The sequence below is a fragment of the Rhinolophus ferrumequinum genome, chromosome 7 (genome assembly GCF_004115265.2).
Source record: "Rhinolophus ferrumequinum isolate MPI-CBG mRhiFer1 chromosome 7, mRhiFer1_v1.p, whole genome shotgun sequence".
Classification (NCBI taxonomy): Eukaryota; Metazoa; Chordata; class Mammalia; order Chiroptera; family Rhinolophidae; genus Rhinolophus; species Rhinolophus ferrumequinum.
The window spans coordinates 65,845,769-65,865,992 of NC_046290.1; positions in this window are offsets into that span (position 1 = coordinate 65,845,769).

Here is a 20,224-nt window from a genome sequence, read left to right on the forward strand (position 1 = left end):
TTCTGCTACCAGGTTGCATATGCAAAACCAAACCACACACGAATTAACCAAGTAGGAATTGCACTTGCCATAAAAGGCATTTTAAAGAAACAGGATTATCTCAAGAACGGAGCACCGCCAAGGGAAATGGTGCCATTGGATGGTGCAAAGGGCTTCCAAAGCCTTATAACAGGAAGCAGTAAGGTAGCCGTCACTGAGGGGCGCACCAAGGGGGACAGTACATTTATTTTCTAGTGAGACCTTCTTTTGAGCTGCCAAATAGCAATGCCATTAATGTGTGTTGGTTGGTGCAGTGAGGACTGGGGGCGAGCTATTGATCACCTCGCTCTAAGTACAAGTGACGGGTTCTGGGCTGGAGTCAGCGTAAGAGTGTTAACATTGCTTCTTGGAAAGGAAAAGCAAAGACTCATGAAATAACACGGGGCGGCACAAAATGGAAGATTTTCAGTATCCATCCTATCAAATTGGAAATTTGGGTGACATTTAGAGGTCGGGAAAGAAGTGAAAGTGCATCCGGGGAGCTGGGAGAAAAGGTGGCAACAGGATGGGAAGAGCTCACGAACCAGAATGACAGCTATGAGGTGTATACCGATTACATTTTGGGTCACAGGACCATTTTTAAGGGTTCATTTGTGTGTAAATATTTTACATAGCCTACCTTAGAGGAGGCAGCATAGCATAGTGGGCAAAACGACTGATTATGGAATTGCATGGTTCTGAGTTCACACCCACCCACTTTTCTAGTTGTGCAGGCTTAGACATGCCAAGCCACAGCCTCCTCTTTAAAACAGAGATCCTAATAAAACTTCACACCTCCAACATTCATTGTCAGAGTTAAATGTGTTACCACATCTCAAGTTCTTAGTACACTACCGAGTATAGACCGAGGGAGAACTGTATGTATGCTCATTGTTTTGGAACTGGCAAACCCATGAACTATTCCTAGAACTAAATTCGCATTTATGCCATTGTGGACATTCCAGAACTTAGGGTTGGGTCACAGCTCTGTAGTGACCTGAGTTTAGACACATCCATAAGGATGACGAACTTTGTGTGTGGCTCCTAGGAGAATGGGTAACACCAAATGCACACGCTGTGCATACCAGCTGCCTCCTGCCTCCTTCCTCCCTGCAGCCACCCCAGGAATCTCAGCATAAACTGTTTAAGGCCCCTACGAAGAGAGTAATACTGACTTGTGAGCAACCATTTGCCTTGGACAGAACTTCAGAGATTATAGGTGGCCTGGGGACAGGAAGAACTCTGAAGGAAAGCTGCTACCAGTGCAACTATTGCTAGAGATTTCTGATCATCTATTACATACCTCAGTGAACAAGAGTCCCAATGAAGAGAGTATCCAGCTTTGGGAAAGGACATTATGAAACGTTTTTATAGATTGGATTGCATGTAGAAGGTTTGGAAATGGTCGCTCGTGCTCACATCATAACCTTATCTCCAGCCGCAGATCCCTTCTAGCTGTTCAGACTAGGCCAGTTATAACATTCCTATCCACTCAGAATTGCTGGTAATAGAAAATGGAGAAAGAAAAGAGGAGAGGCCTAACTGTGGTGGCTGACAGTCTTAGGAGGAAAATTCTTTTACTCTCTGATTTTGAGATTTTTTTCCAAATGTTAAGCGGTAACAGGAGAGGAGTTGTGAGAAATTGTCAGAGACTCAATAAAAAGTCAACGTGGAAAAAAAATTCAAAAAAAAGAAAAGATGTTGAAAAAGACTACAAAAATAATAGAAATGGGAAGGAGAAAGAAGTAAAAGGTGAAGGAGGGATGTCTGAGAAAAGTCATATACAGCTAATAAACATGGAATGGAGATACAAAAATGCAGGCAGCGCTTGAGGTATTTACGGAGAAAAGCAGTGGCATGGAGAAATCAGATCTCTGCTGTGCTAGGGTCCTCCAGAGAAGCAGAACCAATAGAATACATATGTATATATTTGGTCTCCATAACCCCGTGAGCCAAAACCTGAAACAAGACTTGTTACAGGCTACTCATTTAAGTTCCAGAGTCTGAAGGCCCGAGAACCAGGAGCTATCTGAGAGCAGGAGAAGGTGGACATGCCAGTTCAAGAAGACAGAGACTTTGCCCTTCCACGCCCTTTGTTCCATTCAGGCCCCCATCAGATCAATTAGATGATTCCCACACACATTGGTGAAGGCAGATCTTTTTACTCAGTCTACTGAATCAAAAGCTAATCTCTTTCAGAAACACTCCCATAGACACACCGGAAATTTACATCAGCTATCTGGGCATCCCTTAGCCCAGTCAGATTGACACATAAAATTAACCACCACATTCTCCTTTTATATATTTGCTTTTTAAAAATTTATTATGCATCCCTCAGGCATTGAAGGGGTAATAGTTGGTCAAGACGATTTTATTTCATCCAGTCCAATTTGAACTACCTTAAACCCAAAGAGGGAAAGGAAAGTGATTGAAAAGTTACAGAGTTTATCTTATGGAACCCAAGAGCAGGAATGGAGCCAGGCCCACAGGCTGGAAACAGAGTCTGGAGAGTTTTTAAAGTCGCTTATCTGCTTTGGACTGTACAAGCACTTTTTTCTCTCACTCTGCAGGCTAATTTCTCTATCTCGCTGGTACTTGGTGGTACATGGCCACCTTGCAGAGTTACGATTCCATAAACCTACAGGGAGTTCACATCCCTGGTGGGGTGGGGAGACTCTCTGGCCCAGCGTAGGCCAGAGAAGCGAGCATAACACAAAATGGGCAGCGGACATCTTCCTCACCTCACCACTGGCCTTTGGGAAGTTTTGGCTCTTTAGAACTCCAGGGCATTGGTGGTGTGTCCCACTTTATTCAGGCTGTGAGAGGCCTACCATGACCACCCACTCAAAAGTGATATCCCCTCTCTCTCCTTCTACCCCCAAACCCTGCTTTATTTGTTTCTTCACTATCTTACAATATATTGCATTTCATGTTTATCTGCTTATTACCTGTCTTCCCTGCTAGGATGTAAACTCCATAAGGGCGGAGGTTCCTTTTTTTCTATTTACTCTTTTGTCTCCAGAGAAGACAATGGTGCCTACTGTGTATAAATAGAATATTTGTGGGAGGGAGGAAGGAAGGAAAGAAGCTGAAATTTAACTTAGTGATGAATCCATAGAATTAGGACTGAAACTAGAAGGAATAATGGAAGAGTCAAGAATAAGCTGACAGAGGTGATTACTATAATCAGGAAGACTTCAAGCTTAGGATAGCCACTTTTTCTGACACATCTATTAGCATTATTAAAATGGTGGTAGAAGAGTTTTCTTGGGGTCAAATATGGTGATGGAAGGAGAACTGACTCTGGGTGGTGAACACACAATGCAATATATAGATGATGTATTATAGAAATGTACACTTGAAACCTATATAATTTAACTAACCAATGTCACCCTAATATTTAATAAAAAATTAAATAAATACATAAATAAATAAAATGGAAGCTGTGTGCAAGGAAATGAGTTGATTCTAGAACTGGACTGACCCTGCATCCAACAGAGGGGAAGCAAAGGGATTTAATATTTATTGATCATCTATTATGTCCCAGATACAATGCAGGCACCTTACAATCTCTGAGATTTGAGTTTGGAAATTGAGCAGAGAGGTAGACTGTGATCATCAAGCAGTGAGGGGTGGAGCTTACATTAAATCAAGGCTCACTGGGACTTGTAAAAGTCATGCTTGCTATGTGAAATTATTCTCCAGCTCAGTAATGTTTTACTATTGCTGTATGGTTTACATTAGAGTACAAAATTGGAAAAAAAAAATGCTAACAAAGTCTGGATAAATAGCCCTACTAAACAGACTTTCTTTTATGAATGAGTAAATACTACAAATTACCATTTTAATTGTTTACTAACAGGCGTTTAAAATATTTGAGAATATTGTCATAAAAAGGTAAATAGTGCATCTGTAATCTTACTTAACAAACTCTGTTTAGTTGTTATAAAAATAAACCTCATTATCCTTGTTTGAGTCAGTGGGGTCAAACATTGAAGAATGTTTAATCTGTTTTATGTATAAATACTTATATAAACATATACATATATGTATATATACATATACATATACATATATGTATATATACATATATAAAACATTGATAAAACCTTATATACATTTCAACATTACTAATCACCTCCCAAATATGTACTGAAACTTGTGAACTTATCAGAACTGCATTCTTTGGCAATCATGGGATAAGATTATGGATTCAATTTATAAAATAACTCATTGCAATTGAACAGGGGTTTGTTTGTTTTTTTGCTTTCTTTTGTTTTAATTAAAGTTTATTGGGATGACAATGGTTAGTAAAGATACATAGGATTCAGGTGTACAATTCTGTAACACATTGTCTATATATCACATTGTGTGTTCACCATCCAGAGTCAGTTCTCTTTCCATCACCATATATTTGATCCCATTTACCCTCTTCTACCACCCCACTTACTGCCCCCTTACCCTCTGGTAACCACTAAACTATTGTCTGTGTCTATGAGTTTTTTGAACAGGGATTTCAATGAGTAGGAAAACTGGACTGAATGCAATATGAAAGGGAAAATGTATTCATTTAATAACTGTCTATTGAGTACCTTCTAAGCACCAAACACTATTGGATGTTAGAGATACAAAGCTGAATAGTCATATTTCCTTACCCAGAGGAATTTATTGTCTAGCATATAGTCAACCCTCAATGCTCAACTCTGAAAGGAAATGTTTTTAAATGGGCTAATATGGTTTTCATATATCAAGTGTAATTCATTCTATAGTATCTATCCACGATTTCAATAATAAAGTACTTTTTCATGGTTCCATGGATTGGCTGAGTTTAGCTGGGTGGTTCTTCCTTGGGATCTGTCATGCCGTGGTGGTCACAAGTCACTTGGGTATGCAGTGACCTGAAGGATCATTTGGGCTGGACATCTAAAAAGGCTCACTCAAATGTCTGACAGTCAATGGTGACTGTTGCTAGGAGGTCTGCTAGGGCTGTGAACTACCGTGTTTCCTCGAAAATAAGACATAACCAGAAAATAAGCCCTAGCATGATTTTTCAGGATGACATCCCCTGGACATAAGCCCTAATGTGTCTTTTGGAGAGAAAATTAATATAAGACCCGGATAAAAATGGCGGTGTGAGGTGAGCTTTTTGAGCTCTCTCCTGCAATTTACAACAAATTGAACAACTATAACTCCACAAAGGACTCCCGGCGCAGCAGACAGGCAAGACTAAGAGGCACACTACTGAAATCACCTAAAGGTGGGCAAATTGCATGAGCACAGGAGGAGGGAACCGAGAAGTACGTACACAGGGCCGCGCGGTCGCAGGATGTATCCTACCTCAGTGCTCTGAGCTCACTGCATTCTGGAACTACCGCAGCTGTAGGAGAGGGAAGAACTCAGACTGCTAGTGCTCTGCTTATGGCCCACAGGGCTGAGGGAACAGCATATAACACGGCTGAACCCAACGCTCATGGCAGAGACCTCGGAGCAAAGACTGAGGGAAGAAGGCTGAAAACAGTGGTTTAAGCCCTCGCTGCCAAGCAGAGAACAGAAGCTGTAGGCACTGAGACTAGCCGCCCCCTCCCTACCCTCCCAGAGCTCACCCCGCCCCCACCTGTCCAGTGCTAGAAGCGGAACAGTAGTGGTGTCAGATCAAAAGAACAGAATATTTGCAGTTCTGAAAACTGTGGTCCACAGACAAATATTTGCAGCCCAACTAGTTCCGGAAAAGGGGAGGGAGCTGTGGAAGCAGGACTGGCTGTGGTGGTGGTCGCCTCCATTGCTCTGGGCCATCTCTCACAACCCACCCCTCCCCTATCCCCACCTATCTGGGTGGATCCCTGCAGGAGTAAACAGAACTGCTGAAACACATGGGCTCTGAATCTGGTGCAGGAATTGCTTTGGAACTTCACAAGTTCTCCATATCCCCCCATGGAGGTGATGCCATATGACCCAGGTGAACTGTTCACAGAGGAGAAGCCCGCATTCCAGGGAATCCCCCCATTGTGTGAGAAGCTGGAATAGTGCAGAGAAAACATAACACTACACTGTGAGAGAGAATAAAAGGCTGCACTCGGAGAGAAAATAAAACATTCTACCAACACCTACTGGAAAACAAAAGAAAGACCTCTTTCCATCAAACTGTTACAGAACCCACTCCTGGAGATGTCTAGGAAGAGAACTGATAAATCATTAATTGCCATGAATAATCAAGGCAATAACACAGCTCAGAAGAAAATGAAAAGTCTCCAGAAAATGAACTTTAAAATATGGAAATATGTGACTTAAATGACAGAGAATAAAAGATTGCAGTTCTGAAAAACCTCAACAAGATGCAAGAAATCACAGAAAGGCAGTTTAATGAACTCAGAAACACAATGAAAGAACAACATGAATGTATTACCAAAGAGATTGAAATTTTTAAAAACAACCAAATAGAATTTCTGGAGATTAAGAACTCAATAGAAGAAATTAAGAATGAAATAGCCAGCTTAGGTATTAAAGTTGACCAGATGGAGGAAAGAATCAGTGACATCAAAGATAGAAATCTGGAAATGACACAGATGGAAGTAGAGACTTGAGACTTAAAAGAATTGAAAGAACTCTACAAGAACTTTCTGACTCCATCAGAAAGAGCAATATAAGAATAATGGGCATACCAGAAGGAGAAGAAAGAGAGTATATTCAAACAAACAGTCAATCAGAAATTCCCAAACTTATGGAAAGAACTGGATCCTCGAATCCAAGAAGCAAATAGAATACCTAATTACCTCAACCCCAACAGGCCTACTCCAAGGCACATTGTATTGAAGCTGTCAAAAATCAACGACAAAGAAAGCATTCTCAAGGCAGCAAGGTTAAAGAAGACAGTAACCTTCAATGGAAAGCCCATTGGAATATCATCAGATTTTTCAGCAGAAACTCTACAAGCCAGGAGGGAGTGGAACCAAATATTCAAACTATTGAAAGAGAGAAATTATGAGCCAAGAATAATATGTCCAGCAAAGACAACCTTTAGATATAAAGGAGGAATAAAGACCTTTCCAGTCCTACAGAAGTTGAGGGAATTTTCTAACACATGACATGCACAACAAGAAATACTGAAGGAGGATATTCAACCAGCATCAATAGGGATAATTGTGGCAACTAAAACATAAAATGAGGGAGAGTAAAGGTCTGAACTGGAATATGGGGATGGAGAAAGTAAGCGTTCTGAATAAAAGGGAATACTCTAAATATCAAACTTTCTTTTACATAGACTTAATGGTAACTACTCAAAAAAAAAATCCAGAACAGAAATATATAACATAATAAAAGAAGAAACAGAGGGAAACATCATAGAATACCACACAGAGAAATAATAGACAACAACAAAAATGCAAAGAAACAATGGAGACCCAGTCTTAGCAGAAAACCAAAGATAGAATGATAGGAAATCCTCACATGTCAATAATCACCCTAAATGTAAATGGACTGAATTCGCCAATAAAAAGGCACAAAGTCGAAGATTGGATAAAAAAACTAAACCCAACCATATGCTGCCTCCAAGAGACACATCTCAGCTACAAGGACAAACATAAACTCAAAGGGAAATGGTGGAAATTGACACTCCAAGCAAATGGTACCCAGAGAAAATCAGGTGTAGCCATATACTGATATCAGACGAAAAAGACTTCAGGATAAAATGGTAACAAGAGACAAAGATGGACATTTCATAATGATAAAGGGGATTATACAACAAGAAAAATAACAGTCATCAATATTTATGCCCCCAATCAGGGAGCACCGCAATATACCAAGTAACTACTAACAGAACTAAAGGGAGAAATTGATCAGAACAGAATTATAGTAGGGGGACCTGAATACGTCATTGACAGCTATGGATAGATCATCCAAACAGAAAATAAGGAAAGAAATAGCAGCCCTAAATGTCACATTAGATGAAATGGACATAATTGACACATACAGAGCACTTCACCCTAAAACATCAGACTATACATTTTTTTCTAGTGTACATAGAACATTCTCAAGGATAGATCATATAATGGGACATAAAACCAGCCTCAGCAAATTTAAGAAGACTGAAATCATACCAAGCATATTCTCTGATCACAAGGATTTGAAATTGGATATCAACTGCAAAAGGAAAGCAGGAAAAACTACAAATACGTGGACATTAAACAACATACTTTTAAAGAACAACCGTGTCAAAGAAGAAATAAGAGATCAAAAGATACATAGAAACAAATGAGAATGAAAATACATCCTACCAAAATTTGGGGGATGCAGCAAAAGCAGTTTTAAGAGGGAAATTTAGATCATTACAGGCCTATCTCAAGAAACAAGAAAAATCCCAAATAAATAACCTCACATTGTACCTTAAAGAACTAGAAAAAGAACAAATGAAACCCAGGATCAGCAGAAGAAAGGAAATAATGAAAATCAGAGGAGAACTAAATGAAATAGAGAACAAAAAGACAATAGAAAAAATTAACATGACGAAGTGCTGTTTTTTTGAAAAGATTAATAAAATTGACAAACCCTTGGCTACACTGACTAAGATAAACAGAGAAAAGACACAAACAAAATCAGAAATGAAAGAGGGGACGTTATCACGGATGCCACAGAAATACAAAGGATCATCCAAGAATACTATGAAGGACTATATGCCACCAAATTCAATAACCTAGAAGAAATGGACAAGTTCTTAGAAACATATAGCCTCCCTAGGCTGAATCATGAAGAACTGGAAAATCTAAATAGATTGATTCAATTTCCTTACTGGTGCTCAGTCATCCAAAACCTTCCCAAAAGCAAAAGTCCGGGACCAGACGGCTTCTCTAGTGAATTCTACCAAACCTTCAAAGAGGATCTAATACCTGTCCTGCTCAAACTCTTCCAAAAAATTGAAGAAGAGACAATACTCCCTACATCATTTTATGAGGCCAAGATTACCCTGATACCAAAACCTGATAAGGATAACACACAAAAAAGAAAACTACAGACCATTATCTCTGATGAATACCGATGCAAAAATCCTAAACAAAATTCTGGCAAATCGAATGCAACAATACATTAAAAAGATTATTCATCCCTAACAAGTGGGGTTCATCCCTGGGGCACAAGGATGGTTCAACATCCTCAAATCCATCAATGTGATGCATCACATAAACAAAATAAAGGATAAAAATCATATGATTATATCAATTGATGCAGAAAAAGCATTTGACAAGATACAACATCTATTTATGATTAAATCACTTAATAAAATAGGTATAGAAGGAAAATACCTTAATATAATAAAGGCCATACATGACAAACCCTCAGCTAATGTCATAATTAACGGTGAAAAACTGAAGCCCTTTGCTCTATGTTCAGGAACACGACAGGGCTGTCTCCTGTCACCTCTGCTTTTCAACATAGTGTTGGAAGTCCTCGCCAGAGCAATCAGGCAAGACAAAGAAATAAAAGGCATCCAAACTGGGAATGAAGAAGTTAAATTGTCACTCTGCAGATTACATGATGTTATATATATATATATATAGAAAATCCTAAAGACTCCACTGAAAAGCTATTCAAAACAATAAACAAATACAGTACAGTTGCCAGCTACAAAATCAACGTTCAAAAGTCCATTACATTCCTATTTACTAACAATGAAATCTCAAAAAAAATGTAAAAAAAAGCAATTCCTTTTGCAATTGCAACAAAAAGTGCAAAATACTTAGGAATAAACTTAACCAAGGATGTGAAAGACCTATATGCTGAAAACTATAAGACATTTTTAAAAGAAATTGAAGAAGACACAAGGAAATGGAAAGACGTTCTGTGCTCATGGATTGGAAGAACCAACGTAATTAAAATGGCCGTGTTACCCAAAGCAATGTACAGATTTAATGCCATCAAAATCCCAATGGCGTTTTTTAAAGAAATAGAACAAAAAATCTTCAGATTTGTATGGAACCACAAAAGATCCCAAATAGCCAAAGCAATCCTAAGAAAAAAGAACAATGCTGGAGGTATCATACTCCCTGACTTCAGCTTGTACTACAGGGCAACAACAGACACACAAACCAATGGAATAGAATTGAGAACCCAGAAAGAAACCCATATAAATATGGACAGATAATTTTTGACAATGAAGCAAAAAACATGCAATGGAGAAAAGACAGCCTCTTCATTAAATGGTGCTAGCAGAATTGGAAAGCTACGTGCAAAAGAATGAAACTGGACTGCTATCTGTCACCATGTACCAAAATTAATTCAAAATGGATCAAAGACTTAAGCATAAGACCTGAAGCAATAAACTGCATAGAAGAAAACATAAGTACTAAACTTATGGGCTTTGGGTTCAAAGAGCATTTTATGAATTTGACTCCAAAGGCAAGGGAAGTAAAATCTAAAATAAATGAATGGGACTATATAAAACTTTAAAGCTTCTGAACAGTATAAGAAACCATCAACAAAATAAAGAGGCAACCAACTGAATGGGAGAAGGTTTTTGCAAATAGTGCCTCCAACAAGGGGCTACTATCCAAATATACAAGGAACTCATGCAACTCAGCAACAAAATAACAAACAATCCAATTGAAAAATGGGCAGAGGACCTGAAGAGACATTCCTCCAAGGAGGACATACAAATGGCAAATAGACATATGAAAAAATGCTCAACATCACTAATCATCAGAGAAATGCAAATAAAAACCACAATGAGATATCACCTCATCCCAGTTAGAATGGCTATCATCAACAAGATGAAGAGTAACAAGTGTTGGAGAGGCTGTGGAGAAAAAGGAACCCTCATAAACTGTTGGTGGGAATGCAGGTTGGTGCAGCTGCTATGGAAGGCAGTGTGGAGGTTCATCAAAAAATTATGAATAGAATTACCATATGACCCAGCAATCCCTCTCCTGGGTATCTACCCCAAAAAAATCTGAAAACATTTATCCACAAAGACAAGTGTGCTCCAATGTTCATTGCAGCTTTATTTACAGTGGCCAAGACATGGAAACAATCAAAATGTCCTTTGATAGATGAATGCGTAAAGAAGTTGTGGTATATATGCACAGTGGAATACTATTCGGCAGTAAGAAAAGATGAAATAGGACCATTTGTGCCAACATGGATGGATCTTGAGGTTATGTTAAGTTAAATAAGTCAGACAGAAAAAGTAGAGAACCATATGATTTCACTGATATGAGGTATATAAACCGAAAACAACAGAAGAACAAGACAACAAATGAGAAACAAAAACTCATAGACACAGACAAACAAAAACAAAAACTCAACCACAGTTTAGTGGTTACCACAGTATAAGGGGGGTGGGGGGTGGTAGATGAGGGTAAAGAGGATCAAATATCTGGTGATGGAGGGAGAACTGACGCTGGGTGGTGAACACACAATGGGATTTATAGATGATGTATTACAGAATTGTACACCTAAAGTCTATGTAACTTTACTAACAATTATCACCCCAATAAACTTTAAAAAAAAATTAACATCACTATGTAATGTACAACACAGAGACTATGGCTAATAATACTGAACTGCATATTTTAAAGTTGCTAAGAGAGTAAATCTTAAAAGTCTCATCACAAGAAGAAATAATTTTTCTAAACACTTGTGGTGATGGACATTAACTAGAAGAAAAAAAATTATATATATATATATATATATATATATATATATATATATATATATATATATAAACCCGGTGTTATTTTCGGGGAAACACGGTAGGATACCTGCATATGGCTCTTCCCTATGACGTAACTTGGGCTTTTCATAGATAGCATGGCAGTTCTGAGGCGTAGCATATCAAGAGTGAGCATAGTTCAAAAGCAGTTTCTTCAAAACAAGGGGGTATAAGTAACCAACCACAGTTAAGGACCCACCAGGAACTAGCACAATGTCGCTTCCACTGTATGTTATCAGTCAAAGCAGACACAGGACTTATCCAAATTTAAGAAACTAGAGAAACTCTATTTCTTGATGAGGGAGTATCAAGATCACACTGCAGAAGATATTGTGGGATTAGAGTTATCTTCAGATATCTTTGGAACCTTCCATCTGCCACAGATAGAAAGGTCATTTCAAATTATTTTAACCTAGTATTAAAACTTTTAATCATTTCACGCATTATCTATCTGCTATCAAGTTTATTCTATCTACACTTTCCTAATGGAAAGAAGGAAATGCCTCAGCTGGAAAGGAACTTTCTTCAGATAGTTAAACAAGTACTACTTCTGGTATAATGTGCACCATACAGACCCACACCCCAGAAAGCACAGAAACAAGTCTTTAATATCCAGAGCAATAAATTCAACACAGTCTTCAGTGGTAATAATTCTAAATGCTTATCTTAGAGTGTCATATCCTTTCAGCTCTTCATCAATTCAACATAAATTAATTTATTGAAATAATCTATATAATATTGTTAAGCGTAGCAAAGTTTATAATCCAGAAATCATGTCTTCCTGTAATTTACAATATATGTCAAAGGACAGAAAAATAATCTCTTCTTCAGGATTAGTCTCAGCAGCGGTTTTGTGTGTCCCTTATTATTGACTGTGTTTGTTTTTTGGCTTTTTTTCCCCCAAAATGGCTACCAGAATTAGTTGCACAAAATACAGAATTGACTTTGAGTAGACTGTCTTTTAACTTGCATTAATTTAGAAAGAGATTCAAGCATTTCTTTTTGGCCATCAATAGAGACAAGATCATCGTAAAAGTCTCAACATTTTCCCCTCATGCTCCATATAAAAGAGAAATATGAATAATTTTGATGATAACTAACATAAATTAACATTGGGAAAACTGTTGTCAACTCTTTGTTTAAACAGGGTCATTAGGTAGGCTTGGAAACACCAAAATATTTCCCGATGCTCAAAAATTTTTATTCTTTGTATGTTTTAGTCTTCTTAAAAAAACAAGTTAGTTAAGTGAGGTCTTAGAAAATTCCAGGTGGTAAATATACAAGGTCTGGCATCAGGCAGAGAGAAAAGTGTGTGAGAAGGTTGCAGTTTTTTCTGACAAGAACTTCGTGCTGCCTCACCTTTTGGTACAATGCTCCATTGCTTTCTTCATCTCACGAGCAAAGATTCAGTCCCCAATCATAGATCCTATCCGGTGTAAGCCTGGCTGCCATGTATCAGTATGGACAGTCCTGATGGCTCCCAAGCTCTCTGAATGAGGAGATTAAAAAGAAAGTAATGAGAGGCTGGTTGACTGGAGGGCACTTTGAATCCATTGTGAACATGGGTTCGGTACGTAGGTCAATGAATTCTGGAAGGGGGCTCAGGTGGCTCCTTGAAGAAGCTTACTTCCTTGGGCTACTTCTGACCTCAATTTAAGCAATTTACTTATAGTTGGAATAATGTCGTTCTAACATGACCTTAAAATGAATTGAACAAGCCGATTGACAATGCAATGATCACCCAATATGAAGCACTTTTTTTTTTTTACAGGAAAGAGATGCATTTAGATCTTTGAAAAGAACTTTATAGGGAACAAGGTGGCGAACGTGGGAAGAAATTTCAGAAACAAAGATAAATGATTTGTTTTTTAGAAGAATAAATAGATCCGTGTTCCAAACACTCCATTTCATTAATCAAGCTGGCAGCAGCATCAACAATCTCAATTGCTAGCAAATGATTAAATTGTGTAATCTAAAATGGGAAGAATACACCCAAATAGAGAGTGTAGGCTAAACTTTATAAGATTTAAATATACTCTCAATATATTCTTTTCTGTGTTATGCTGGATCACACTTTTGTTGTGAGAATGAAAAATCTCAAGGATTTGCTTCTTTTTTACAGATGATACATCCCTTGTTCTCTTGAAAATCATACTACTTTGATTCTCAAGTTTACTGAGCTACAATGATCTATTTAAAAAACAAATCTGACCTCAGTTATTCTGCTCATGTTGTTAAAAATTAACTCCTGAAGGTCATAGTGTTACATCGTCCATGCATTGTATTGTGCCATTCCCAAATATCTCTAGGTACTGAAAAAAGTTTAAGGTAAGCAATGAAATCACTAAACGAAAACTGGATGCAATACGCTCAAATTTCAGAGAAGAAAGGAGTGTTCTTTTCACTCCGCCCATGGAAAGTGAAAATGGTAACAAAAGGCCTTGACTAACCACCAAAATCTTTCCACAAGGACAGGCAAGTGATGTTTCAGGTGGGTGCAGATAGGTATTTAGGACATTCAAGCTCCAAGCCCTGGGTCTTCAATGACTCTTGGCAAAACACTCTGATGACTCAGTCTTACAGCCCAGTTTATCTGGTCCCCACTGACCTGGGGCTCTTGCTTAATTAATCTATTAGGTTGGTGCAAAAGTCATTGAGGTTTTTGCCATTATTTTTAACCTTTTAAACCGCAATTACTTTTGCACCAATGCAATATAATGTATAAGAAGAGGACCTTCCCAGCAACACTTCTGCAATTTCTTTATCATGAAATAGTTTGTAAGAAGCTCTCCCATTGACACCTTACTCAATATAACATTGTACCCTATGTAGATTAATATTGCATTTGTCCCAAAATCATATATCTGGCAAATTCAATACCCAGAACACGGCCAAGAATAAATAGGAAGATGAAAAGTCATCCGAGCCAACAAAGGAAACTTACACAACATGTGCACAAAATCTTGTGCATTTTACTCACAGGAGAATCTCTCTGGCCATCACGCAGGGCTTATTTACTTCTGTTTTAGATACAATTCTTACATGCTAATCCACCAACTTCTTATTCAGCATCAGAAGAAAAGCAACAAATATGCAGAGGGAAGAAAGAAGGCTGGCAGAAGCAGGCACACTGGCAATCAACAAAAATAAACCTGACAGCTGCTTTGGATGCAGGAGCGAGAACTTCAAAACATACATCAGAATAAAAGACACAACATTCTAAGTTAGAGTTGGGAGCAAACAAGCTTATTATGCATCTCAACATCCCCTGCCATCACTGACGTTCATAACAGTGGAACTGGGTCATCAGGAGAAAGGTTAAATTATATTTTAAATCCTCCAAATAAAAAGGCAGAATACGTGTTGCCCATTATAGAATTTTCTCAATAAAAATGGCTGAAATAAGGGGTTTCATTCACTCTTTTATTAAATAGACATAGAGTGCTTATTGTGTGCCAAGTTCCATTTCCATTCTCTGCCTTTTGTTTTTAATTTTTGATAACTGAGACGTGGAAGATAAGCTATCTACTCATTCCTAACGACATTCTCTAAGTTACTCCTTGACGAGGCCAGGCCATAAAGATAGCGTGTGACTGCCCAGTGTTCTTCCGTCTGCAGGTTAGCTGCTGCCAGATTGCTCTCAGTGGGATGTTTATGATGTGACTGAAAGGGATGATGAGACACAGCCCAATAAAACCTGCTGCTTCATTAACTTTGCGAAACTTAGTGGAAATAATAGATATCAGAACCTGGGGGAAGCGTTTCTCACTGTTCTTAACATAAAGGATAATACCATATCTTGTTTTCAAGTTATGGCCTCTATGAATCATACAACTGATCACCTTTCCTATCTTGCCTTGATACCAGAAAGCTCAAGACTCAGACTGTGCGATCCACTTCTCATAAATGGAAGGTCATTTATAGATAATTAAAAACTGAGGCACTGCGAGATTAATTATCATACTGTGGCCAAAAATAGGGAAAGTAACCTCACAGGGTGATCTGATCATACTTTCCTAACTCGGCAGGTCATGGTGGGTAGTCAGGTCCCAGGCATATTACTGTTTAGTGAAAGGTTTATCTTTATCTTAAGCAAGCCCTTTCCATTGTTTCTGTGCATCTAGGTCAACACATCTTTTGAAATAACATAACCCCCCTGAAGAGAGCACATGATCTTGTTAACTATCCTGTAATCCAATCCCCACCTTGCTCTCTCTCACCTCCATATAATCTTCCTGAACTTCAAATGCATAAAAAATGATGCAAACCTGTTATTCCCTGGAGCATTTGAGATCTTGCTCCCCCACATATGTCATCAGTTTGGCTCAAACAAACTCATAAAAATTCTCTACAGATTTAGACGTTTCTTACATCAACAATGTGTGTCTTTTAATCTAAATGAAATCTTTTTGGAAAAATAAGAAAATATATAGCAATCCATAAATAATTAATTAGTAAAGTTAACTAGAAAATTCACTTACATGTATATCCTTATTTTCTAATAGGGTCAAATATACCAGAAATAGATATAGACTTAACTAGGGATAGAGATATATAGATATAGGTATAGGTATAGATACAGATAGATAGGTGCTTAAACTCAAGTGATTTTAAAGTGTTTATTGGATTCTTGAAGACCTTAAGACACTCCATGATCTAATCCAACACACCTGGGTGGGAAATCTTTGCAGTGGTTTGATGGCTCCTGGTACACATCCTCCTGCCTTCTGAGGGATGTGTTCCCGCTTCTTTATTGAGTCATCTACAGTGCTCCAACACACACCAGCAGCAGTAGTCACACAGTTTTCACCTCGTGTGATGTAATGAGAGGTAACCACCATTTGATGAATGGCCTCAGTTGTTCATCTCATTGGTTAATAGTGCTGTTAGCTGCCTGAGAATAAGTAATCCAAGTCTCCAAAAATCCTGAGAACCCAGGAACCCATGATTCTTTCAAGCATTCTTTTTGAGGTTTTTCAATGCAACGTGCTGTGAAGAGTGTCTGGAATTATTGAAAATCATGGGACACCTGGGTTAATTAGCTGGGTAAACTTGAATGAGCCCTTTACTCCCAATGCACAGTGCTCCTCTCCTGGATTGATGTTACGCCCTTGAGTTTGGCTCTGGACACTTCAGAGAGTGAAGGAGTCATTATCAGCTCAGACAAGACTAATCTCACTACCAGGTACAAAAATGGCAAACAAAATACCTTTTGACTTCTTAATCACTTTTAAACCAGCCCAAAATTGAGAACAGTAAAGAAACAGAAAGTCAATTTATGATGATTCTAAAATAAATCCATAATCACTGAACCTCATGTAAATCAGACGTGAATAGGGGAAGAGTCGTCACAGGGAGGAAACATTCAGTGATGGCAAAGGAGAAGGAAGATATGGTGGGAAAGAGGCCCATTTGCCCTGTAGCCCTTCTGAAAGGCTCTGGAATGGGGGGAATCTGGTGCTAACAAAGGCCTGGGTGATTCTGGCAGCTGAACGTAGGGAAGATACAGGTGAAGCAGTAAGACCCTAGGTCTCCACTCAAAAACTGCCCCGGAGAAACAACGTAAAGACACTATCATTGGGGGAAACCAATAGAAAAAAAATGACAACTGAACACTCTACTACCCTACAGTGAAGCTTGCCCACTGGGTCAATAAGACCAACTACCTACACACAGATTTCAGTGAGTCTCTGAGTGCCCACACCCACACGTGAATGGGAGACCTAGGATCACCAGCAAGTCAAGGGGCCCACCCCTCTATCCCCACCCCACTGCCACCCCAGTTTAAAAAGAGAGAAACTGTCATGCAGGGATTCTGGTCCCGCTCCCGGCACAAGAATGCAGAATATGGGAGGCCCAAAAGGAACAGCCACGGAGCCATGGATAGGGGGTTCCTACCACTATATTCTCGCTGGCGGCTGGGTTGGAGACACAGGAAGCAGGAGCCATACGATCCACAATCTGCCATCCGTTTCTTTACAACCAACAAGCAACCCCACTTGCTAGACAATCCGTTTCTCTGACAACCAACCCACCCCCTAGCATAGCCACGGCAGTTATATTAGTGGCTAATGGCTAACTGGTAACAGCTGATGGCCACCTAGCCACAGCGGATGACCGACCATCTGATTACAGCTGATGGCCATCTAATAATCAAGCCAGCATCTTTCCACATGAGGCTGAGAGCCTGGAAATTGCTCTCTGGGACTCTGTCCCCACAGAGACACACACAGAAAGACACACACACAGAGAGGGAGAAAATGGGGACAGTGCAGGGAAGATATCCTCAGACATACAAGATGTCACATCCACAATCAAAGGAATTCAATTCTATTTTTTTAAATTGTAAGAACAAGTAGGAGCTCTGGAAAATTAAAAATATGATACTAGAATTAAGAAATCACTTGGAGAATTGGAAAATAAGTCTAGGAAATGTCCAAGGAGGTAGAACAAAAAATATGATAATAAAATGAAGTGATAGACAATAGGAAAGTGTTTTTTGTTTTCTTTTCGAGTATCAATCCTGTAAACATCCACTCTTAGGAGTTCCAGAAAGACAAAACTGAAAAACAATTTGGAGAAAGAAAATTGAGGAATGCCAAGCAAATAAAAATGTAAGACAATGAATTCCTACAGTGGGCACGGGGGGAGGGGGTGGGGGAGTTGTACAAGAAAAGTTGTGTGCAATGCTTAGCCCAGGGAAGAGAAAGATTTGAATATAGTAATGGAAACACTATATGAATTTAACTAAAACTTGTGATTGTACTATATTCAGAAAGAGAAGCGGAGGAAGGATGTAAGAGGGCAAACACTGTTATCTGCTATTACAAACATTTAATAGTAAATGTTTAAAATTGATGAACATCAATTTTAAGAGAAAACAATAAGTACATAGAAATACAGAGGTAAATACCAGAGGAACAGAAGCTAAAATATTAAAATGGTTATTTTTAGGGAGTGGGATTTGGGCATGAGAGGGTCATGGGAACTGTGTGTAGGTTTTTTGTTTGTTTGTTTGTTTTTAAGTCTTTTAGTACTTTTAAAATTTTTGACACCAGGAGCATGATTACTCAAAAAATTAAAAACATGATTAAAACATCTACACTAACTCCTCAGATCACAAAAATGACTATCCTTTGATAAATAGCTGTTGTTCATTGAAAGCATATGGATAGTATGATGACATCACAGGGGATTTCCTGGATGACAGAGTGAAATTTAAGGTAATACATGTCAGAATCTAGATCTGTCTGCATTTGAAGTTAGTATAGCTCTTTCGTCAACTTACGTGTCTTCAGACTGTTAAAGTTCTACTTCTCTGAAACACAGTACAAAGTTTTTACACTCTGAAGTAAATACTTCAGGACAGTTCTTTCCAAAGTGTTTTCCCCTAAAACATTTTTGAAAGCTTACAACTTTGCATATATTTCATAAATTTGAAATGTAAGATTAATTATAACTTTTGCTAAAATTTCATTAGTTCCTAATAATTTCTATGCTTTTAGAGGTTGTACAGTTAGACTGTGTTGATCAGAAACTCTTGCTTAATATTCAACTCAACTGATATATTGTCTCTTTTGCTCATGGTCTTTTCAAGTCAATTGAGCATCATCATTTAAATTTGTTAAATTTGCATTTTTCGTTGTTATCATCCTAATTCAAAGAAAATACACCCATAGCTTAAAAGTAGTTCATTAAACCTTAAAAGGAGGGATGAAAATGGTAATAAATACTGTAGCTCAGAATAAAAGTAGAAATATAAATAGGGAGCAGAACGCAGTGTGACTATAGAATGTGAATTTGCAGGAGATAGAGCAAGGACATCTAAACCTGCAATGATTATGCACATGCAGCCAATAAAGCAAAGTGTGATTAAGTACAATGATGAATATAAGATAAATGAACTTTATTGGAAAATTGATCCACTGTCACCAGTCCCAGTGCATTATCTGTTAAAACACTTGTCTATGACGACAGATAGCCCTAGAGGATTTTATGCATAGTGACTGTTCTTGTAAAATCAATCACAATTTTTATAAAACTATGCAAAATAATGCTATTTGCTTAATTTTTTTCTGAAAGCAGATAAATGACCAAATTACAGATTGATATTTATTCATATTTATGCAGGTGCTACCCTTTATTGTTGTGAAGCCCTTAAAACCAAAAAAGGTCAATGTTATATGTTATATTGGAGAGAAAGCAGAATAATTCTGAAGAAAAACATGTTCAAGCAACGTCTTACCAGGTATCAATAACTAATAGAATACCATAACAATGAAACGATGTGATACTGCCTCAGAATGCAAAAAAATAAGCTAGTGAAAGGAGTGATAGCCAGAAGTTGATTCAAGTGTGCGTAGGAACTTGATACGTGATGGACTTAATCACTCAAATCAGTGGGAAAAGAAGGAAGTATTTATTAAAGTGTGCTTAAACTGTTGCTTATTCATATGCAAAAAATTAACATGAAAATACGTGAAAACACATTTCAAATGGTCTAAAGACATA